At 46.1% G+C, this 24,911-nt stretch overlaps 1 protein-coding gene across 14 annotated transcripts in view; it reads right to left on the reverse strand.

The window, feature by feature from the left end:
* The window catches only part of INPP4A (inositol polyphosphate-4-phosphatase type I A), a 134,800-nt gene that overhangs the window by 59,953 nt on the left and 49,936 nt on the right, over nt 1-24,911 (reverse strand). The window contains exon 1 of one of the 14 annotated variants that reach the window (XM_077915106.1): nt 16,631-16,770. The exons of the other annotated variants lie outside the window; for them this stretch is intronic. The gene's annotated coding sequence lies outside the window, so the exon portion shown is untranslated. Of the gene's footprint in view, nt 1-16,630; nt 16,771-24,911 lie in introns of those variants that run through there. 14 annotated transcript variants of the gene reach the window in all.

A 24,911-nucleotide genomic window follows, 5' to 3' on the forward strand; every position in this document is an offset into this window, starting at 1 on the left:
AACTCATTCATAACAAAGGAATGCTAAATACTCCTTATATTCATCTAAAGTAGTCTTCTAAAAGAGGTTTGTTTGTTCTTCTCATGAGTACGTGCTTTGTTGGCAGACCTAGGGGAAACTATAGGGTTCACCTATATTGTTGATAACATTTTTAAGTGGAATGTGCATTTTAGAAATTTATCAAATTATTTATCACATTATATATCAAAATTTATTAACAAAAACAAAATTCTTGTCATCAGGCCAAAGAGGCATTACTTATACTGACAAACACTGGAACCAATCTAAATGCCCAGCTACAAGTAAGTGGATTCTGGAGTATCTATAAGATACACTATCACATGGCTGTTAAAATGGTCATGATAAAGTTAATAAACACATGACAATTTCTTCAACCTCATTAGTGATCAGGAAACTACTAACTGCAACCATGTGATCCCTGCACATTCATTAGAATAGCTAAAAATGGAAGAAAAAAAAAAAGAAAGAAAATACCAAGTCTTGGTAAGGATGTAGAATAAAAGGGGCCCCGAGACACTGCCAGTGGAGGGTGAAATGGCTCAGCCATGCTGGAAAACTAGCAGTACCTAGTCAAGCTGAACATACACCTACACTGTGACCTAGTATACAGCTCAGAGAGGAATTGCTAACAGAAATGCATATTTATGTTCACAAAGGTATAAAGAACATTTACAGCATAACATTTGTAATCAAACTCGAAGCAACAATCCAAGCATCCATCTGCTGTAAACAAAACAACACAGATGGCTTTTAGAAATGATGTCAAGGGGGAAAAGCCAGTCACATGAGAGAATATCTAGGGAATTCTATCTCTATAAAGTTCAAGCACAGGCCAAATGAGTCCGTAGTGCCAGAAGTCAAGACAGTGATATGTTTGAGGGACGAATACTGACTGGAGAGGGCACATGGGGCAGGAGAAGGCTTGTGGGCTCTCTGGTGATGCTCTGTCTCCTGTTTGGGGCGCTGGTTTTAAGACTGAATTTACTGTGTAAAATTCATTAAACTGTACATGAGTGATTTTTATACTTCAATAAAAAGCTTAATTATTTTAATGACTACAATAAAGACAACAGCATGAGAAAATGTTTACATCAGCTCTGCGTCATGTTTTTACTGAAATATTCTACTTGTGTTCTGATCATAGTCATTTAAAAAGATAGCGCACAGATTGCAGCACCTGGGCCGCTCAGTCGGTTAAGCACTTGCCTCTTGATTTCAGCTCAGGTCGTGATCACAGGGTCATGAGATCAAGCCCTACATCTATCTGGCTTACTCGCTCTAAAATAAATAAATCTTTAAAAAAAAAAAAAAAAAAAGATTGGACATAGAGGGAAAGATCCAGGAGGAGACCACATGGAGAAGGTGGCCATGCTGGGGGTGTGACCACGGGGAACAGGTCCCTGTCTCAACTTAAGGTCATCCTCTTGCATCACTGTAAGTTGCACCCCACGCTGGCCAGAGGCAGAGGCAGCACCCTGAGCATGAATCGGCTCAAAGAAGGCACTCCTCTTTCTTGACCTTCTTCCCAGTGTGTCTGCAGCATTCCACTGCCCTGCCTGGCTGCCCTGCTCAGCCTGTAATGAAACCGTGATCACTCCCCTACACTTGGGACAGTGCAGACATGTCACCTGACAGAAGGCAACTGTACCCCAACTACCTGCCAGCCCAAGGGAGGCTCTCGAATGCCCTGACCTCCCTTACCTGCTACCTCTCCCCTTGCAGGGTCCCTTCTCCTAGGAGGGCGGAGGGTGTCACAGGCATCACAGGAGCCTGCGGATAGAAATGCTTAAAGGGGAATATTGACAGATTAATTTTACATTTCACAGAGTTCACAGACCAGAGAAGCTTTTGGGTCAAGAGGACCTCAGAGCCACTACATGGATATTTAGGGCATTTAATTAGGATCTGCAACTTAAGTTATCAAGACCCAGAACACAGATCTGATCTGTGCAACTGAACTCGATTTTCCTGATTAGTCTCATTAATTTAAAGTAATTTGCCAAGGATTCTTATATTCCCAAGGTCCCCAGTTTTCCTCCTGGCCCCATTTGAAGACCAGAGCTCATTAGGAGGAAAAACTGCACTTACATCAAAGAGGAGAGCGTGTGGGAGTTGTTCAGGGAACTGGAAATTTTTTTTCTTGGGGGCAAGAAGAAAGAAAGAAGCAGTAACTCATGAAACTAACTGCCTCTTCTCACTCTGTGAAAGACATGGGACCCTTTCTGACAAGAAGACACCAATTATCAACCTGGTAGCAAACCCAGTAATGTCCCTTCCACCTGTGTGGGGGCAGGGGGTGATGGCAGAGGGAGCATAAGCAAGACAGGAGGGATGTGGTGGTTCATGTAGGTCCATGGCATTCGTGACGTTGGAAGCTTCTCAGGAAGCCGGTCTTGGAAAAGGTCTGCCTTCCTCCTCCACAGAACAGGGCTCCTAGGTGCAGAAGGAGTTCTGGAGGCCCCTCTGGCTCAGTAAGTTCTTAGAGCAGCTGAACTGGAGCAGAGTGGGAAGAACTAGCCACAAAACTCCATTTTCATCTGTCTTAAACAATGGGGGGGGGGGTCTTCTGAGGATAACCTTAAAGAGGAGTTGCACGGATGATATCACCAAAGTCCAGACAAGGTGACTTCCTCAAGGTCACATGGAGGTAATGGATGAACTACCGGAATCGACCAAAAGCAAAGAGCCCAAATACAACTGGGGCACTCAGCCTCCCCAGCCCACCCTGTCACTGTCGCTGTAGACAGGGAACAGGCTCCCAGCAAACCTTCCCCGGGCCTCTCTGCTCTCCAAATACAGGCAGCAAAGGAGAGAAAGTCAGACGAAAGGCTCGAGTGAATCAGAGCATGAATCAGCAGCCCCTGAGGAGGAGGCTACTACAGGAGTCAGAAAGAGGAAGTTTTCCATCAAAACCCCCAATCCAGGAGAGCCACGATCACAGATCAATAAGGCATCACAGTGTCCACTGGCACATCATTCCTGATAATAACTTGAGAGAGACAGCTGCCACTTCCCACATGCAGCCCCCCGCCTACAGCCAGTGCCCAGCAGCCAACAGCCCTGCCTCAGTCTCCCTAACACGGCAAGCCAATCTGTACCCCAAGATAACGCACTTCCTGGTGTGACCACGGGGTGAGCAGAGGGGTACCTTGTGTCTTATGAATGCCAGACTTAAACTCCTTGCTTCTTCCATATCCTCCTAGGTGCCTCATTCAAGCCTGAACACAGACTGGGGGGCTTGGGATCCTCCAAGGGACCCTTCCTCCTGATTCCTGGCTGGAGGCAGGGCACTGAGTGAATGATTCCAAGGCCCAGGGTAAGGAAAGGACTCCACAGAAAGAAACTAGGTCCTCGAGTCTGGGCAGAACAGAGCCCCCACTCCCTACCCCTTCCTACACGAAGCTGAGCTTGAGTACGAAATAACCTTTGTTGTGTGAAGCCACTGAGATCTGGGAGGTGGCTGTTATAGCCACTAACATTAGTTACCTGGACTAAAGTCTGGCACATTCTAGGCACCCAATAAATGGTCATGATGAAAATAAAACTCACAGCCACTAGTTCATACTTACATACAGTGCTTAGGAAAGGATGCTGCTTTATTCTCTACAGGAGGTATGAGAAAAGGGCTTAAAGGTGGCAGGGAGACCTCCACCTGGGGCCAGGAAATGAACAGAGCACCGAGAAGTAAAAAACCCACTTTAGCAGACAATCAATCCAGAAAGTCTTTTGTCCCCTCTAATCCCACATCAGGCTCAGGACACCTTGATATCTCTCCTGTCCCTCCCCCACCCCAATATCACCTGGCTGGACCTGGATCTCACCACCCCAGATACACGCTAGGATGGAAGCTGGCATTAATGTTGAGAAAGCAAGTTCTCTGAGGTGACTGTAGAGCTGCTAGTTCAACCAGGAGAGAAAAAGAGACCCATCTCTCCCACCGGGCACCCAAGGTTAGCCTCATTCCAACAGGAGCCAGCTGGGAATTGGGGCCACCCAGGGCTCCACTCAGACCTGGTCCACACCCAAGAGGCGTCTTGGGACCCTTGGGGTTTCAGGGCCGTGGATGCATTGAATCCCAGCAAATAAGAGAATAACAACAGCATGGACACAAACACTACAACATGGACACAAACCTCAATTGGGCACAGGGTGGGTGGGGTACAGCTGCCCATGACAAAAAGTGAATGGGCCAGAGCCACGGTGGCTACGAAAACAGGGATGGGCAAGGCCAGTGCAGAGGAATAGGAGCAGTATCTCCAGAATGGCCAAGGGCAAGTCAGAGGCTCCTGTCTAGGCAAAGGGAGATCTGGTGTGTGAGTGCGTCCAGTGCCAAAACAGCTCCTGTTCTGTTCCCAGGCATCTGACCAGGTCAGTTACCAGTAAAGGAAGATTCAGTAGATGGGCAAGGACCAGGAAGGTCTGGCTTCTAAATATTCCAGAACAGCAGGCAATGGTAGCAGAAAGCTCTGGCTTATATATGGAATAAATGAATAAATGTGTGCCTCTACATGACATCCCAGAAATGTAAGGGCAATGAGTCAAGTTTTGGTGCACAGGAAATGCCAGAATGGTTGTAAACAGAGAAGTGTGCTACTGGGGTGGGGAGACACACTAAAAGCATTCTTCCTTAAATAACACAAACTTGAGCAGGCTGCTGAGAAAGCCTAGGAGGGTGCTGAACCGTGGAGAAGACCGCCAGTTGGTGTACAGCAGGTAAGGGTGACACGTGGGATGAACCACTGTAAGCAGAGCAGAGGCACAGGTTCTGGCAGGCAGGGGCAGCAGGAATTAGGCCAAGCTGGAACTTAGCAGCAAGGGTTCCTTGATCATAATTTGCCCATTTTGGGGACTTCTTCCTCCGCTGGATGCTTCACCTCTGTGCCCCTCCCTACCCTAAAATGCATGAGATTAGTGGAAACAAGCAGATCTTTCATCTTTTTCTCTTTCAAACAAGCCAACTGCCTAGAAAAGATCTTAATCTTTTAAACAAAGTCAAAGATGCCTCCTTACCATAAAAAGCCAGGAATGCTGCCTGCCTCCAAGGCTCAGGTATTAACTGGGCAGGAAAGGCCCGATGCCGCAGGAACGAAGACAAGGCTAGAGGACAGGAAGGCCTGTAGTGTCCCTCTGGCCCCAAGCCCAGCAGGTCCTGGACAGCCTGCTCCACAGAGGGTTCTTAGCACCTGCCCTTGTGTGACCCAGACCATCGGGTCAACCCTGTGGAAGCCCGGAGCTGGGTGCAGGAGGCTATGTACTTGCTCAGTTAGTGTCACTCCCCTCTCTGGGGGGGCTGGGTGGAACCTATTGAGCTCCCCTCAGCCTCGGTTTCACAATCCATAAAACAGGAGTAACAACACCCACCTCACCAGGATGTAAAGAGATGAGTAACACCCCCACAGAGAGCCTGGCGCAGAGACTGGCATCGGGCATGCGAGTCTCCTGGCTCTGCCTAGCCTCTAATGCGTCTAGTGCCACGCCACACTTTTAAGGGGGCCACCGATGAGCCTGGAGAAGGCCTTTCTTTCCCTCCAGCTGAGCTTACTGACATTTCTACCCAACTTTCCAGCCAGAACTTTTCACCCAGGTCCACAGCACTTTGCCCGTGCTTCAGTTTACAGAGTTTACAGTGATCGTGGTACCTAAACCAAACACCCAGGCCCAAAGGTTGCCGTGGGGAAGGGATGGGTGAACGGAGCGCCATTCCAAAAGGCAGTGTGGTGGGTGTCAGAAATGGTCAGCCACCGGGAGCCTCGTCTCCTTCACAAAGCACCTTCTGTGAGCCTCAAGTTCCTCGATGGTAAAATGAGAAGCTGGCTGATATAAGGGCTCCAGGGTCGGACCCCATCCCAGCCCCCCAGGGAAGAGGAGTGGCTGCTCTGTGCCTCGGGGCTGAACACCCATTAGGATCCTGTTCTGAGGGCCAGCACCCACCACAGTCCTCCCTCTGTGGAGGCCTGCTTCCTCCTTCCCCTTCTGAGCCAGGGACCCAGGTTCTTCCACTTCTTAGTCTCTGTGCTGCACAGGGCCTTGGACCCAGGAAAGAGGTTCACTGTGCCTCTAAGTGTCCGACTGTGAGAACACCGCTAACCAATGAGTGTGCTGCAAACCTACCCAGGGCAGCCGGTGGCAAAATGCAGGACAAAAATGCCTCAGAAAGTCAGGCCAGAGATCTGTGTGTGGCTGGAGTGTGTTGTCACCTGCATGCACAAATCACCCCCACCCCGGGCCTGCACTTGGCCACCTTTTTTCTCCAGCTTTCCACTTCCCCAAGCCCTGTTCTCTGCTGGTGACGCAGAACAGGCAGCAGTGGTAATGGGTTGGCCCAAGTTAATTAACTAGCCTGCCTCCTCCATTTAAGGAATATGGTAGCAGATATAAGACAATGCCTTAACCCAGATTCTGCATGTCTCTGCCTCCAAGGGAGGAGTCAGTCACCTTGGGTGGGTGCGCACATATTCCCCTCAGCTGGGGCTAGGGCCCAGAAGCAGGACAAGCCCAGACGGTTCCAGCTCCCCCCCAGCACCACCTCCCCCCACTCCACCCCCGTTTTCCCATCTCAGTCAATGGCAGCTCCATCCTTCCACTTGCTCCAGCCGAGAAACAAAATCAGTGCCGGCTCCTCAACTACTCTGCCTCTTGTACCCCACACCCAATGCATCGGTGATCCTTCCGCTCTACCTTCCCCACACATCCAGACTCCAGCCTGCCTCAGCACCCCTGCCCCACTGCCCTGGTTTCTGACAGTCCCTCTGCAGCTGTCTCTACATGGCACTGGAGAGGCCAGGAACCTTTCTGCCAGCATCTTCATCTGGCTCCTACCTGGCTTGCTTGCTGTTTAGACCTCCCTGGTCAGCCAACCTCTTAGAGGCTGCTCTTCCTTGGAATACAGCAGAGGGCAGTAGCCTCACCTCCAGTATGTCCTTCCTAAAAACCAGCCTCTTCAGAAGGTCTTTGGGACAGTCCAGCTTAAAACTGACTTGTGGCTCATATATAAGCCATGAACTTTGGGGGACTGTCTGCTAGAACTAGCGTGAAAATAAGTAACCCTGAAAAAGTGCGTAGAAGGATTTGTGTCAAGCAACACAGGCGCAAACCATGGTTTGGGGGCTCACATCCAGGAGATGAGAGAGATGTGTTAATAGTAAGTGCTTATATGGGAGAAATGCGGGCAGCAGATGCAGAAAGGGGGCCTGCACCAAGGGGTCTTCTGGTGGCCTCTGCTGTTCTGAGCCCTCCCACACCCCACATCTCTTAAGCCACTTTTCTTAAGCACGTTTTTTTCCTTCTACGCTTCATGCTGTTTCTTCTCTATAAATGGACAATCTCTTCAACAAGGGTCTCTCACGGACCAGGCCTTAAGGACACAAAGATGAACAGGGGGACTTGGTCAGGAAATGCATGACCAGAATTGCAACAGAAACATGAATGGAGGACAATCTGAGGACCACACTGGTGCTGGTAAAACATGTTCCCAAACCCTCCCTCGTGGAAGGGCTGTCCCCTTAACTGGCAGGGGTGCCCCAGGTGCTAGAACCAGGGATTCTGGAGGCTCTTTCTCGGTGGGAATCAACCCAGTATTGATTCAGTCCTCTCACTCCCATGCACCAGGCTTCATTTGTCACTTGACTGCCACAGAAGTTTACCAGAGTAGCACAAGCAAAGATAATGGAAGCACTAATCACTGTATTCTATTGTAAGAGCTGCCTGTTTATTACTGAAGACAATGCACACCAGTGTCAACGCATTCTTCTCTCTCCTAGAAATGTCCATGACTTTGACAAGTCTCATGTCTTTCTCCATTGTCAGCTTGGCCACTTGAAGCCCTCACACAATTAACTGAAAGTTCACCTATATGTCAGCCAGGAAGGCCTCTCAGGAGCGCCAGAGAAATTCCTAAGTAGCTGTGTAAAAGAACTGTATCCAGTGTATATCAGTTCCCCCTGTCAGTGAAGACATACGGCTCCCGGAGAACTAACAATCAAAGAGATGAGGACAACAGCTTCCCCGTGACCCATGGGTTAGCTTAACTCCAACTGTAGGTCTGCAAAGGACCAACCTGCCAATGAAGGAAGACAGCATCTCAGACGAGATGCTCCCTACATCCAGGGCACTTACTCGAAGCTTGGTTCCAGGAGATGCAGCAAGTAAGAACTCTCTGGCTCTTCTAGAGCTGGGTTGGGGACCTGAGCCCTAACGATCAGCTGGGTGTGACCCATTCACTGCCTGAGACTGCTCTTTCTCTTCCCCTTTTTTTTTCCCCTGCTCAAACCCAACACTATAACGTCTGGCCTGGTGCCTGCTTCCACCAGTCCCTCCACCAGAGCTGGCCCCCTGGAAGCTGGGCCCTGACTTTCTTCAGCCACCAGGGCAGATGCCACCTGGCTCTGCTTCTCTCCCCTCTCCCCTTTCCAAGGGATCTGTCCTTTTACCCCAAGGAGTGGTGGGAGGGGTGTGGCTACAGCTGCTTAACGTTTTTCAGTATCACAGTGCAAAGAGCACGTGCCCTCCCAGGGGTGGTGGCTTACACCCAGCTACAGCAACTCCCAGTGCCTTGCCCTGACAGTATGTCCATTCACCCCACTGTTCCTAAGGATTCAGTGAAGAGGCCATCATGGTGAGGGCAGGTTCTGGGTACTCCTGCTATCATGGCCAAAACATCATACTCGACAGCCAGAACACTTGTGCTGCAGCCTGGAGAAGCCAATTCAGAGGAGTTTGAGCAAAAAAGCACATCTGTCATAAAGGTTTAGGATTGACTTATAAAACTTGAATGGGAGTGGCTTAACTGGCCAAAGGACCCCAATGTCAGCAGCACAATTTGTCTGGGCTCTCCTCTGTTTACCCATGTCTTTCTCCCCTTCCCTGAAAATGAACCTGTGCTCATGATGATGTCAAGGCAGCCGACAGCCCCCAAATTTACTCCCTAGGTCTAGCCACTGAAGAGGCTGAATGCATGGACTCTCCCTCAGTTACCCATGCAGCTCATTCTGGGGAAGGCACTCCAAGGGTATAACTTGGGCCAGGTGCACCCAGGCCAGAGGCTGGGGTCACACTGCAGCATGAGTGCTCCCATGAGACCATGAGTTTGGTGGGAGAGAATCCCCACAAAAGGGGTGAGGGGGGAGGCTGGAGGGAATCCTCACAACTCACCACAACTTTTAGGATCCAAATGGAGAGATTCTGTAGCAAGTTGTCCTCAAACTTTAAAAAAGTTGAAGAACTCCCACTGTTAAGTAAATGTTTCTCATATTGTTTAAAATAGATAACATAAACATAAAATGAGGTACAAACTCTCTCTTCTCGGAGCTCTTCAACTACTATAAAATTAAAAGAGATCTATACATCAACTACAAGACCTGGACATAAATGAACTCACGTTTATAATAACATGATGAGGCAGGTGTGGCCACAGAAATCCTCACACAGGGGCACCTGGGTGACTCAGTGGTTGAGTGTCTGCCTTTGGCTCAGGATGTGATCCCCAGGTCCTGGGATCGAGCCCCACATTGGGCTTCCGGCAGGGAGCCTGCTTCTCCCTCTGCCTATGTCTCTACCTCTCTCGGTGTCTCTCATGAATAAATAAATATCTTCAAAAAAAAAAAGAAACTGTCACATAAACACAACTGACTGACCCCAGGGGGCCTCTCCTGCCCACAAAGGCCACTTAGTTTACACAGCAGCTATGTGGTCAAAATAACAATGGCCAGCAGCCACCATTCCCCAGAAACATGAGTTGTCAAGCAGGGCAGATGAGGGGAGATATGTTGACACCTCCCTGGACCATGAACAAGGAGTCTCAGGGTCCCAGATGGCGGGACATGTGGTTTTGCTCCCTCATGACATCAAGAGGGTTACAGGGGAAAAAAGTGCAAAACATAATTTTATGGCTCACTGTGTAAAAATGCAATACTGAAGATGCCGGTCACCTTCTTTGAGTCTCCACAGTGAAGGGCTCCTGCTATGGGCCACTAAGGTGGCAAACCAGACAGTGGCTGCAACACTTCCCCGCGTGAAGAGCACCGTCTGTCCTCCCTCCCTTCAGTCTGGTCACATAGCCTTATGCTCCTCCAGGCATATCTGCTGCTACTGGAGTTTCTCATCATGTTTCCAGCTCACAGGAGTAGAAGGTCAAGAAAGGAGACAAGTGCCCAGCCTCAGATGCCTCTGGCCGCTCACCTGCCTCATCTGGTATCCAGGGAAAGAAACACCCTGTCCAGAGATGCCTCAGGTGGAAAACCCTCAAGGGCAGCCCAGCCCTGTGAGCAGGAGCAACAATTCCGCTGGCAAGTGCCGCCTGCCCCCCCTGGTTCCCCCTCCTCACGCCCCCCTGCCCTGGGCTGCTGGACAGATGGAAGTCAGGCCTACAAGGGACCCGAGCTTCTTCAAGGTCATGAGCCTTGGAGCAAAGTCAGGACCTGAGCCAATGAGCCAACCCTTCACTGTCCTGCACACTTTCCAACAAGCAAAACAGCCTGCAGGGCCCATTAATTCAAACTACAACCAGATTCAGGTAAAAGGCACAATCCTTTCCCTTGGCTAGTTCCTCATTTTTTAAGTGCTTTCACATATATTTTTTCTTAAAGATTTTATTTGAGAGAGACCGCAAAAGAGAGAGCACAAGCAGGGGGAGCAGCAGCCAGAGGGACAGAGAGGGAGAAGCAGACTCCCCACTGGGCAGCGAGCCAATGTAGGGCTCGATCCCAGGACTCTAGGATCATGACCTGAGCCAAAGGTAGATGCTTAACCAACTGAGCCAACCAGGCGCCCTGCACATATATTATTTTAATTTTACAATGTTTATTAGAATATTACTTTCTTCCCTCCACCTCTTTACAGGACCCCTAGGAAGAAAACATTTCAGATCCAAGACAAACACCATTTTTTCCTTTCCACCCCCACCCACGTCTTTACAAGGCTTGTGTGGTCACAAAGTCTCTTCTCTAACCCAAACTCCAGCCTTCATGTTAAGCTACAGATTGGAGAGGAAATGGACCTTCCTCGAGAAGGCAGAAGAGAGAACTTCAGGATGGGGGAGGACTTCTTGTGTTACATCATTGATGTTTGATTTCCTCTACATAAGCTGAAATTAAGTACCTCAAAAAAATATTATCAATATTTTGTTAAAATATTTCAAAAGAAATTTTAAAGCCTACAAAACTGGGGGGAGGGGCAAAATAAAACTAAAAAACACAAAACTTTATGAATAGGGTAGAAAGACAAAACCTAGTCAACTATATTAATACTAAAGTTAAAAAAATATATACATATATAATGTTCTATAATTGATGGTGGAGACAGGACTTACATAAATACTGTGATATGTTTCAATAGAAAAGTAGATGGGAACCCCTGAACCAGTAAGTCATGACTCAACACGTAGTTTCTGTGGTGACATGTTAACCCGATTAGTAGAGGTTCCTCCACTCTTTTTCTACAACTACTGTGGCTTTTTAAATTTCTTCCTTTCTCTTTAATGTTCCCAACAGGTTTTATTTATTCACTGTAGAATATCCTGGTTTATAGTAAATAAAGAATATGTCAAGGGGCTTTGGGAAACAGTTAACATGCTGTCCCCAGCTCACACTGATGACACATATTCCACAATTCAAGAATAAAACATGCATCCTCCCTCTCTTTACAGAAACTCCCACGTCCTCATTGAGGTTTGTCAACGGAAGCAGTACAAGGAAATGAACCAGCTCACTACTCAGGACAGTGGCTATACACATTAAAATGGCAGTCCCTGTGTAGAGAAACACAGGCCTTAACCAAGGTTAGCCTACTTGGGAGATCCTACAGTCCCAAAGACCTGCTGGTACGTTTTAAAGATTTATGTATTTATTTGAGAGAGAGAGAGAGAGAGATTGCAAGCAGCAGAAGGGGCAAAGGGAGAGAGAATCTCAAGCAGACTCCCTGCTGAGCATGGAGCCTGACACCGGGCTCAATCTCAGGACTCTCGAGATCATGACGTGAGCCGAAATCAAGAGTCGAACACTCAACCAACTGAGCCACCCATGTGCCCCTTTGCTGGTACTTTTTGTTAACCTAACAGCAAAATGCACTCCTGGAAGGGAAGCTGGGCACCCACACCAGCTCCCAGAGAGGTTAGTGAGATCCAAGCCTGAGGCTGCCTGAGCCTTTTCAGGATGGGAAGCTCCAGGATTATGCCAGGTCAGTGAGCAACCATGAAGCCAGGCTTTGGTTCTGTTTACTAGAACCAAATACTCAGGCAACTTTCAAAACTCCATGCTAATTCCAATGGAGCTTTGAGAAAACAAAGAAGGATCCAGCTCCTAGGGCTTATCTAATATGATAGCTATAGGTTTACTTCAAATTCGGGCATCTACATGCCAGCATCCGCCATGCAGAGTTTCCTATCCAACCACATGCACAGTGCCCCAGTACCTCCCCCTTGCTCCTGTTGAACCCTTTACCATCCTCACTTCAGCACCTTCAGCAGGATGGTACATGGGCCCGAAGAGGCACTTAGAGGCTCACTCCTGATACATGATTTCCTTCTAGACTGTTTACAGAGCAGGACTGACAATAATTTCAAAGTTCCAATGTGTTTCAGATGATGAGTTGGGAGGATTCAGTTTATTTTTATAATCACTAGGAAAGCTTGTTTTCTAATTCAGAAGTGTCAAGGTTGGTTTCACAAGAGAATATAAAGCTTTCTGAGTAGCCACAAAATTCCATAAAGGGCTATAAATGTGAAGCAACAACCACAGATCAATGAAATGCTGGGAGGACAAAGTTATTTCTGGAACAAGGCAATAAGCCAGGAGACTAAGGATGACTTGCCCAAGGCCTCCAAGTGGGCAGCACCCAACCAGGCTGATTTTGGCTTCTGCACCAACAAACCAAAATTAGGGAGAGAAGTCTGTCTTTACATACCTTGGAAACAAAGTGGGTCACACATTCTGTAAGCTTTACCATATGTAAATCTCTGGCAAAATGGTATGTTATCAGCTTACTTGAGATGCAAGAGAGAAATGCTGTTTTAAATAATCACTGTTGGGTGGAGCATGTAGAGAAACACTGAAAGGATTTTTGTGTTCCATATTTTCATATAAAATAAAAAGCAAGCAGTCCCGATTTTTACATGAGACTTCTCTGGAGAAAAGGTTTTACAGTTTTAGCTAACTCAGTTGCATTATTTGGTTGGTTTGGGTTTTCTTGGTGGTTGTTTGTGTGTGTGTGTGTGTGTGTGTGTGTGTGTGTGTTTTCTCTGACAATGTGATATGGTAGGATTGAGATAGGGAAACCAGCTTTTTGGCTGATCAGCTGCAAGTTAGTCTGGCACCAAAGAAAGTCCTTTCTTTCACCTATTTCTCCCATGTGTTCTTCCTTGTAAGGAGGAGAGTGCATGACCAAAGCTGAAGAAATCAGCATCCCTCCCTAGGATTGCCTCTGGTTAACGGGGTGAGAAGGGGTGCCAGGGCTTTCTCACTAATCAGTGTTTTCCCTTCACAGCCTTCACATGTGTGGCCTGGAGCAGTGAGTGAGTTCAATTGGGCAGGAAGAGGCACCTACTGACACTTGGTGTCCTCGTACTCAACAGCAACACCTGCCATGGCACACCTTCCCAACCACCAGTGAAGATTAGGCCAACAGAGGAAGAACCAGGGCGCAGGGGGCAGAGGACAGAGAGGAGCTCTAGGGAGGTCTCTGTGCTCATCTGGCAAGCCTGGCCCACCAATGACCAGCAACATTTGCTGACAGGAGTGTTCATGGAGGCCTGTAATCTAAACTGCAGTTGTTCATTCATTCATTCATTCAAGAGGTGCCAAGCCAGATACTTAAAGGGGACACACAGGTGAGTCAGAAATGACCCACAGTGTAACAAAGGAGTAAGACATTCAGACAAGACAAAATGAAATGCATGCCCTAGGCTTGTGAGGGAGGTAAGTCTGGTCAAAGATGATCCAGACAAGCATGGACAGATATGACTTTAAAAGGCACAGGCACACTCAAGGACAATTAATTCAGGGACCAGGGAAGCCCAGCATTCTAAGGGACAGAGAGAACAGACTAGAGAACCAGGCAGGGTCAATTCGAGGTAGCCACTCACACTAGACCACAGAGCTGGGCTTCAGCTAGTAGGCATGAAGAACCCTCTAGGAAAAATCTTGGTACTTTCTTAAACTCTCCTACTGGGCTTTTGAGAACAAACCTCTTGCTTACCTGGGTAAGCTGGGGCAAGATGGCACCTGACATAGAAGGGATGGGCAACATCTACAACAGACACTTGAAAAACAACTCTCCTGTCTTGGCAGGTCTCCAGGGCGTTCCAAAGGTCACTCTGTCATCACAACAATTAAACCTAAAGCTAGGACATGCCACTATCTGGAAAGAAGCACTGTTCAATTCTGTAAATAAAATAAAACCCAATGACATCAACAACCACAAAAAGAACTAACACCACTTGGTAACTGAAGAGGCCAAGCAATTCAGGTCTATCACAAACACCTTAGTCCAGGGTCATCTTCCCCCTGTAAGGGGGCTCACCCAAATAACCTCACCCTAAGCCGAGCAGTAGTGAGGCTGCTACACAAAGTTGCCAGGAACATCTTCCCTTTTTCTGTGGCCTTGTTCCAGAAAGATTCCTAAGCTGGTTGTGCTTTTCTTTAGAAAGAGGATGCTAACCAGTCAGGCTATCTGTGCAATAACAAGGAAAATGTCAAGAAGTACGTTTGCCATTACTTGGTTTTTCTCCCAAATCTGCAGCTAAGTTTTGAAATGTGAAGAACACACTGGGAACAAAGGCCCCCATAAAATGCCTCCTTGTCATATATCATATATAAAATTGCCATCACCAAGAGCAGTAACAACGAAAACTAATTAAAATCTCTACTTGTGCTTTCACTTTTTTTTTTCTTTAACATTCTTGTTAACATTCTCTAAGTAATAAAGGGACTAGGGAAAATGTGTCTTCAAAATTTACTTTCTAGAACTGCTCCCATCTCCCACTAGAAGAGATCTGTAGAAAAACTAAAAAACTGGAAGCCAGGATGTAGGACATACATTTCCTAAGCCACCTCAAGCCCTCCTGCCAGCCAGCTTTGGGTCCTGCCTCCTTCAGCACAGGCCAAGGCGCTGACAATAGAGTCAGAGGGGTAGGCCTCCACCACATGCAATGTTCTCATCTGGAGAACTCGGCCAGCCCCAGACAGGTATCACCTAACACTCCCAGGACTCTTATCCAGCCCATCACTAGGGGTCAATGAGGACTGGACTTTTATATAGGGGCCAGATGTACACCCATCAGGCAGGTGTGAACACACTCACATCTTTTCAGAATACCATGCAGGAAGAGAGCAGGCACAGATACATGAAGACAACTGAGGTCTTGGATCAGACCAGAGATACCCTGCATCAGGCCAGAATTCTCCTATCATTGCTTGGCTAAGCAGCGCCTGGTACATCAGCATATTTATCAAACACAAATAAGGGGCAAAGAAATGTCATTGAAACATAACTTGTGTAGAGTCGAAGCTGTTGGGCTCTTGGTCTGCTTTAGGTTTTAATTCAGCCATCAGATCTCAGGACCACCACCAACTCTGGGCACTTCGGCATTCCCTCTGACGGATGCAGCCCCTCCTCCCTTTAATCCCTCGTTTACTATCTACACTGCTAGAGTGCCCTAAATGGTCTAAATTGTGTTCATTCTGCTCTGTCATTTGCTCCTCACAACAAAGCCTGCCTCAGCCACAGAGAATCATTGCTCCCTGTGTCAGAGAGGATATGCCGTGGAGAACTAGCAAGGCTGGGACAGACAGCAGGACTCTGGTTTCCCTGGTCATCTTACAGGTTAGCACAGATATTGGGTACTTCCCAAATGGCAGGCACACAGGGATTATGACTTCTACTGTGACCTTACACTGACAGTTATAGATTTTTCTTTAAATAAAAAAGGAATTTTCTTTAAATAATTTCTTTAAATTTACATGTAATATTTGAACCAGTTAAGTATTTTTTCGTATATATATAAAACGCATTTAATTATTCAGATATAAGGCTTACACCCATCCCTCCAGAAGCAGACATGTCCCCTTTAGGACACTGGGCCTAGAGCAGACTGCATGGAACACGCCATCCCATCTCCATCCCCAACGACCAGCCAGCTGTTTCACTGTGGAAAGGCTTGACTCTAAACCTGCATCCCCTGTCATTAAGCTGGGGAGACAGTCTCACTTTAGATTTGTTGCAAATCTCAATTAAGAAAGTGTGGATGTGAAGGCTTTGTAGACCAAAGGTTACTAAATAAAATTTAAGTGACACAAAGCCTTGCTAAGGGTCAGATGAGACAGAAAGGCAAAAAATGCTTTAAAAAGATAGCAGTCAGCATTTAAATCTTTAAATGACACATTCTTTCTGGAGAATGAGACAGCCTGAGGTTGTGAGGAGTAGGAAGGTTTCCCCAGTAATTAGATCCGGGCCTGCCAAGGGCCTCTCTTGTGGCTCCACTGGGCCCACAGCAGACACAGGGACAGTCTACTGGGTGCCAGGCCCAAGTTACATTCAAGTCAAAGACTGAGGCAGGCAGATTGTCACCCTCACCCTCCACCTGATCACTGAAAATAACTGATGTAGCTTAGAAACTTACAGCTTCTCTGGGATGCCTGGGTAGCTCAATGGTTGGGCGTCTGCCTTTGGCTCAGGGCGTGATCCCGGAGCCCGGGGATCGAGTCCCACATTGGGCTTCCTGCATGGAGCCTGCTTCTCCCTCTGCCTGTGTCTCTGCCTCTCTCTCTGTATCTCTCATGAATAAATAAATAAATAAATCTTAAAAAAAAAAAAAAAAGAAAGAAAGAAAAGAAACTTACTGCTTCTCTAGAAAGGAGACTCTCCCCAACTGTCCTTGGAAGATCACAAGGGCACAATCAAAAGACTGTGTGGAGACCAGGGGTGTATGAGAACTCTCTGTACTTTCTGTACAACTTGGCTATGAATCTAAAACTGATCTAAAAAACAAAGTTTATGGGACGCCTGGGTGGCTCAGCAGTTGAGTGTCTGCCTTCAGCTCAGGGCATGATCCCAGGATCCAAGATCGAGTAACTCATCGGGCTGCTTGCAGGGAGCCTGCTTCTCCCTCTGCCCGTGTCTCTGCCTCTCTTTCTGTGTCTCTCATAAATAAATAAAATATTTTAAAATAAACAAACAAACCAACAAATACAAGATTCATTTAAAAAAAAAAAAAAAGGACTTTCTGACACTAATTCCAAGGGGGTTGTTAGCTGCCCTGCCCTAGAAGGTCTAGGAAAAAAGGGGAGAGAGAAGTCATAAGAATGCCTACAAACATACCAGTGGCTAAGCCTTCTAAGGTATAAGTTCTAGAGTTCTGTAAGCATCAGACTTCTTGCAGCAACATTCTGAAAAGCTTGGAAATTTCAAAGAAAGTCAAATAAATATAGTACTCTGCAGATCTTAAACAAGGCTGGATGAGAGGATTAAACCATGTACCCAGGGAAAGGTTTGCACAGAGAAACTGCAAAGCAGTTCTAAAAATACCATGTGATTATCCACCACTACTGTTTCGGGGGGAAAACAGGGAGGAGACCAAAATCCAACACATACCTGGCATTGGGTAACACCAACCAGAGCCACAGTCCCCTCTGGCAGGTTGACAGCACCACTTAAATGGCTTCTGTCACCCAGCTGATCATTAACAGGAGGAGGACAGAGAGAAAACAATCTCCAAAACAGCCTTATTTGTAATTATCTTTCATGCTTACACATTTTGAGTTGGACTGCCTCCCCAGTTCCTCAGTGGGTCAAAGCTTCAGTAATGCTGGTGGGTATCAAGAAAGAACACACTAGACAGATGTGTTAGGATGTTCCAGCTGCTTAAACAAAACACCACGCACTGGGTGGCTTAAACAACAGAAACCTAAGTTCTCACAGTACTGGAGACTGGAGGTCCAAAACTCAGGTGCTAGCAGGTTGGTATCTCCTGAGGCCTCTCTACAGGGCATGTAGATGGCTGCCTTCTTGCTGTGTCCTCACATGGCCTTTCATCTGTGAGCCCCTCCTCTGTGTCTCTTCTTCTACTAAGGGTACTAGCTGTACTGGATCAGAGCCCTGCCCTTATGACTTCATTTAACCTTAATTACCTCTTTAGAGAGGCTATGTCCAAATATAGACACACTGGGGCATCAGGACTTCAACATATGAATGGCGGTGGGAGGGACAAATTAGTCCTCTAATCTAATGCAATGCCCAAGTCCAGCATCTGAGTTGGTGGCAGCTGCCAGTAGGAAGTCAAGGACCAGAGGTCCTAAAATGACCCTCCCATTTCTGCTTGCAGGAGGTGCAGTATCCTCACACTGAGGCAGAGAACCTGAATCCCTTCTCTCCCCTCTGGGCAACTGACCTGCTGGGATGGGGATGGGGGGAGCCTATGGTCAAGCACTAACCAGTCATTATCTCATTGAGTGCTCAGGGCAATCTTTTAACATTTGACATCCAATGTCAGAGATGGAAAAATGACCAGTTGAAGGTCATAACTCAGTACCAGAGCCAGGAAACCTCAATCCCAGGCCCCAAGCTTCTCTCTCACTCCCCACACCTGCTCTCTATATCTTTACAACCTTCAGGTCAGGCCTGAATGCAACATTTAAAATATATCTTTGACAAAAAGACCTAGAATAAATCGGAGCCAGATGAGGGCTCTCTCTAGGAAAGGCCGATAAAATTTTTTTCATGCAGAATTAAAGAAAGTCAAATTCAAATATCTAGTTTGTACCTGTATAATAAAAAACCATCTGGGAGCACCTGGGGGGCTCAGTGGTTGAGCGTCTGCCTTCGGCTCAGGGCATGATCCTGGAGTCCTGGGATCAAGTCCCGTATCAGGTTCCCTGCAGGGAGCCTGCTTCTCCCTCTCTTATGTCTCTGCCTCTCTCTGTGTCTCTCATGAATAAATAAATAAAATCTTAAAAAAAAAAAAAATCTGAACAAGAGCAAGAGCACAGGCATCTCTGTCTTTTTTGTTTGTCTCTTCCCCATTTATTGTTCTCCTCTGCATTAAGTGATATTTTCTAGTGTGACCTTTAATTACTTTATCCACACAATTCCAGTAAGACAAGACAACATTCCTTCTATGCAGTTCTATTCCCTTTTCCTTTTTGTTCAATTATTGTTACATGTATCATTATCTATATATATTAGAAACCCAAAAACATATTGTCACTATTTCTTTACTATTACTTCAAGTCTTTAAAGAAGGTGAGGGCAGGGCACCAGGGTGGCTCAGTCAGCTAGACGTCCAACTCTTGATTTTGGCTCAGGTCATGATCTCAGGGTTATGAGACTAAACCTGACATCAGGCTCTGCGCTGAGTGTGGAGCCTGATTGCGATTCTGTCTCCCTCTCTACCTCTTCCCTACCCCCACTCAGATGTGCACCCTCCCCCCTCTCAAAAAAAAAATCTTTAAAGAAGCTGAGAGAAGGAAAGCAAGTGTGTATTTACAGAGTTTGAAATATTAACCTTCTTATTTACTATTTCTGGTTCTCTTCCTTTTATCCTGTGGATTCAAGTTACCTAACACAGTGTAATTTCCTTACTCCAAGAAAGCTTTGCTCCCCTTTGCCTCCTTTATGCTATTATTGACAAATACATTACTCTTCTAAATGTTACAGTCCCAACAATATAATTGTATTCATATCATTTAATAAAATTGCTTTTTAAATCAGCTAAAAGAAGAAAGGGGGAGAGACACACATTTATACTGTCTTTTATATAATAACCAATCCTGGCATTCTCGGTGTCCTCATATGGATCTGAACCACCGTCTGTGGTCATTTGTTGTCAGCAAGAACTTCCTTTAAATGTCCTGTAAGACAGGTCTGCTAACAACAAATTCCTTTTTTTTTTTTTTGTTTTAATTTTAAAACATCTTTCATTCACATTACTAAGAGGCAGTTTTGCTGGATATAAGGTCCTTGGTTGATGGGGTTTTTGTCCTTTCAGGACTTTGAATACACCATCCCCCTGTCTTCTCCATCCCACCTCCATCATGTCTAGGGGATGTCCACTGTTAACCTTACTGGGATTTTCTGGTCCAATCTCATTTTTCCCTTGTTGCTTTTAAGATTTTCTCTTTTACCATCTTTTACTATGATGTGCTTGGATATGAACCTCTTTATATTTATGCTACTGGAGTTTCCTATGTTTCTTAAATGTATAGATTATTTTTCATCAAATTTGGGAAGTTTTCAGACATTATTTCTTCTCATATTTTTTTCTGTTCCTTTCTCCTCACCTGCTGGTACTTGTACTATATGTATGTTGGTATGTTTAATGATATCCCAAATTTCTCTGAAGCTCTGTTTTCATTTCCCCCCACCTCCCTTATCATTTGGAATGCATAATCTTGGGGTGCCTGGGTGGCTCAGTTGGTTAAGTGTCCAACTCTTGCTTTCAGCTCAGCTTGTGATCTCAGGGTTGTGGGATGGAGTCCCATGTAGGGCTCCACACTCAGTGAAGAGTCTGCTCGAAGATTCTCTCCCTCTAGCCTCCCTCCACTCATTCTCATTTTCTAACTCAAATCTTTTTTTAAAAATGAAATGCATAATCTCTACCACTCTATCTTCAAGTTTATTAATTCTGTCTTCCAATGGTGAACAACTAGTGATGTGGTCCTCTAGTGAATTCTTCATACCAGTTATTTTATTCTTCAACTCCAGAATCTCCATCTGGTTCAGTTCTTGTTGTTTTTAAGTAGGCTCCATGCCCAACATGGGGACTGAACTCACAACCCTGAAATCAAGAGTCAGATGTGAGACTGAGCCAGCCAGGCACCCCAACCATTTGGTTCATTTTTATACTTTCTAGATCTTTACTGATTTATTCTCTAATTGGTCAGATGCATCATCATGTCAGTCTTTGCTTCTTAAGTATGTTTCTTTAGTTCTTTGAATATATTTATCATTCTTTATCATGTCTTCTCTGAAGTCTTGGTCTGTTAAGCCCAACATCTCAGCCCTCTCCCACACAATTTCTGTACCTTTTTAAAAATCCCATCTCACGTTCTTATTTCTTTGCATGTCTTATCTTTTTTTCCTTGAAAGCTGGACCTTTTAAATATATTGCAGCAACTCTGAATGCTGTTCTTCTCCTCCCCAGGGGCTTGTTTTTGTTTCCTCTTTCAGGGGTGGGCTGTACTAGTTTATAGTGAAGTCTAGCCCCGCCCCATTCCACCCCACCCCTACAGTGGTGGTTCTCAGGAGGCACAGTGTTCCTGGGATGAAAACGGTTTCATTAGGGCTCTCTGCTCCTCTTCCTGGTCTCCTTTAGGCTGCCTGTCTCTGATGTCATCACACCCAGCAGTGAGGCTCCAAGAGTTGCTGGCTGGTTGTTCCGTTTTCAATAATATTCTGGGGCATCAATTTTTGCACAACCGGATCCAATTAAATATAGGTCTTTTTGCAGGGGTCATTTTTGATGTCAATGTTTGAGGTCTGTTCTGACCAGGAAGGTTCTTCCTAGCTGTCTTTTTCCCTGGTTGTCTCTAGCCTGAAGTTTCAACACTTGCTCTCAGGGAGCTACTAGCCTTTTGTTACTTGCTTACCACCAAAATCTCCTCATTTCTGAGAGTACTGTTAGGTCTGAACTTCCCCACACTCTGTTACAAATAAATTCAGTACCTTTGGGAGAAGCCTCAGAGCTTTCTGTTCTTATGGCCTACTTCTCACCTCCTTTCTGAGTCACTGCCCTGGAGCTGGGGTCAAGGACAGTGGCCCACTTCTCTCAGTGACATGCCAACTTTACAAACAATGCTGGGTGGGGGCGTAGCCCTTGATCTTCTAGGCTTCACTCTTCTCGAATTGAGCCTCTGCCCTACATGCAAACTGGGATGACAGAGGGCAATTGGGGCCTGAAGATTCTCAGCTTGGTAAAGAGCTTCCACCCTAGAGGCTAACTATACTTTCCTGGAATTTAGCTCTACAACACGGAGCTCAAGGGTAATGAGAAACGCTGGCAGCTTGCCCCTCCCAGGGAGATACTGTAGGCCTTTTTAAAAAAATTTTTTTAAATTTATTTATTCATAGAGACACAGAGAGAGAGGGGGCAGAGGAACAGGCAGAGGGAGAAGCAGGCTCCATGCAGGGAGCCCGATGTGGGACTTGATCCAGGGTCCCCAGGATCACACCCCAGGCTGCAGGCGGCGCCAACCGCTGCGCCACCAGGCCTTGATGGAAGCCCAGGGGAGAGGGAGCCACATATCTTGGCCACAACCAGCCAAGAGTATAGCTTCTGCCATGCTGAACTGGGCAGGAAAAAGTGGGCCACAGATCAAGTGCTACAAACTCTTACTGTTATTATTGAGTTTAGCTGGTTTTCCTGAATAAATATTTCTTCATTTGTTGTATGCCTTTAAAGCAATTTCCAGATATTTTAACTGATTACTTTCTTAAAACAGTTTTTATCAATGATTGTTGTTTTGCTGAGGAGAAGGTCTGCAGAACCTCTAATACTACTATTCCAGAAGCAGATTCTGATAAAATTTATACCTAAATTTCTATTAAAGAACAAAACACTATGTGCAAGTTCCTTTCACTCTAATAGTCCATGTTAAGGAAGTGGCATCAACCAGCAGAATATGAATTTTACACTCTAAGAGGAAACTTCCCCCAGGAGGAACTGGAGCCATACCTTAAAAATACACTTTTTATTAATAATAACAGTCACCCAGATGTATATCATGAGTAGCAAGTCATTTGTAAATGTAAGGAAATGTTATCATGCATGGCAGGCATGCAATCACAAATCAGATCATCAGGAGGTCAGAGTAAGCAGATGAACCACATACATTCCTCAAAAATAAATACCCCTCAAGTAACCCCCTCCACACATAAGAGGCTCATTTCATTCTGGACCACTCAGCTGAGAAGGCCAAAAGGATTCCAATCAACATCTGAGAGCAATGTATTTATCTCTCCCAAAAAACAACTAGCTTGGGGTAACCAGGCATGGTTGAAAAGACTGTCGCCAGCACATTCTTGGAAGAAGTCACCAAGTGTTGTCCAGTCCCCAAAAAGATGGCATTCTCAGAATCCAAATTGAGGAGAGGGCTAGAAATGTGACAACACCAGCCAACCATCTCTCCCTGATGGACAGGGGGTAGTGGGTAGGATGGCTCCAACGCTGGCTCCGACATGCAGCAGCTGAGAATTGGACTGGACTCTGGAACACCCCCCCCCCCCCCGCCCAGCCCCAGACTCCCCATCTATAAAATAAAGATCCTCAATCACTTACAAAGCCCAAAGTCAATACTTAGCAAACCCATTACTCTGGACAGGGTTCCTCAATAGGCTCTGCTTCCCCTATGGGTCCCTCCAGATAGCAAACTGATGCCAAAAGGTCCAAGGGCTGTGCTTCTATACAGGCCCCAGGGGCACCCTTTCCAGAGTCAGCCCATGCCTCAACCTCCCCAAGGACCTGACTGCTCACCTTCACAAAGCTACCAAAAGAGTCATCCCTGAAGGGTCCCCTGAAATCTCACACCCCTGTGAGATTTCTTCCCAGTTGGCTGAAGCAGGGAAAATTCTAGGCATGAGATGGAAATCAGTGTTACGGGACATGATGTACTGGCCCCCAAAGATAGCATATCAACAGGGCCCACCCCTTCAGACAGTAAGAGAGATGTTCTAGTAGGGAAATCTCTAGCAGTTGCTTGCTTCTGGCCAGTGAGATATCAGTTGGGTGGCAATTTTTAAAAAAGCAAACCATGCTAGAAGAAAATGTTATAAAATATATTCTTCCCTGACAATAAGGGCTATCCTGAATAAGAGATCTACAACATAGATCCAATCCTGTCCCTAACTTGCATGCCCCGACAGTCCCTTTCCTGAGGCCCTCTTTCCCATCTATAGTATGGGGATAAAGAGGAACTCGGTATGTGACTGTTCACAAATGTGCCTTCTATCAGGGTGCAGGACTTATCTCTATATTAAATGCACTTGGCTGGCTGCTCTTTTTCTGTTGTTACATCTACCCATTATGACAGCTTTCCTCTCTTTACCTGTAATCAGGTTATCAGGTTTCAATGTTCTTGTCAACTTAAGTATGCTGCTTCTCCCTGGCTCCCCTCTGCTGGCTTGGAAACCAAACCATTCAGATGAAAACATGAGGGAATGCTTTAAAGAGAACATCCAATGGATGAGGGCCATACAAGCTCACAGACACCTGGTTTACCTTTGGCTTCCCAGACCTCACCCTGCACTGGGTCCATGGTGGTTGCTCATGAAACCCTTTTGCCTTACATGTTACTGGGCTACCAGGTCAGGGAGCAGCATACTTTTAGGAAGGTAGTTGCTGAAAATAGAGATTTTACCCCAAACTAAAAAAAATGGGAGAGGGGGCTCCTAGGCGGCTCAGTGGTTGACTGTCTGCCTTTGGCTCAGGTCATGATCCCATGGTCCTAGGATCGAGTCCTACATCAGGTTCCCCACAGGGAGTCTGCTTTTCCCTCTGTCTGTGTCTCTGCCTCTCTCTCTGTGTCCCTCACGAATAAATAAATAAAATCTTGAAAAAAAAAATCCACCATCTGACTATGTTACTACTCAATGTGAAAATCCTCTAGAAGTGCACAAAGCTCACTTCCTACTCCCTTTTGGAAATACAATTTGTTTTTGATTAGCAGGGTCTCAGCTACAATTAGATACAGATAGAACTTATTGTTCCTACTACTACTGTCTGAATGACACAGTTTAGGTTTTGATTTTTTTTTCTCCATCTCCATAAAGAAATACAACTTCACTTTACTTTTTCCCCCACTGTAATTTTAATTGTGAAATTAGCATCAAACATTTTTCTTTGGGAAGTGTTTTATTTTGTTCTAAGCAGAAAGGGTCCACATATTGTAAAACAGTAATTTTGGAAAACA

The sequence above is a fragment of the Canis aureus genome, chromosome 11, assembly GCF_053574225.1.
Source record: "Canis aureus isolate CA01 chromosome 11, VMU_Caureus_v.1.0, whole genome shotgun sequence".
In the NCBI taxonomy this organism is placed as follows: Eukaryota; Metazoa; Chordata; class Mammalia; order Carnivora; family Canidae; genus Canis; species Canis aureus.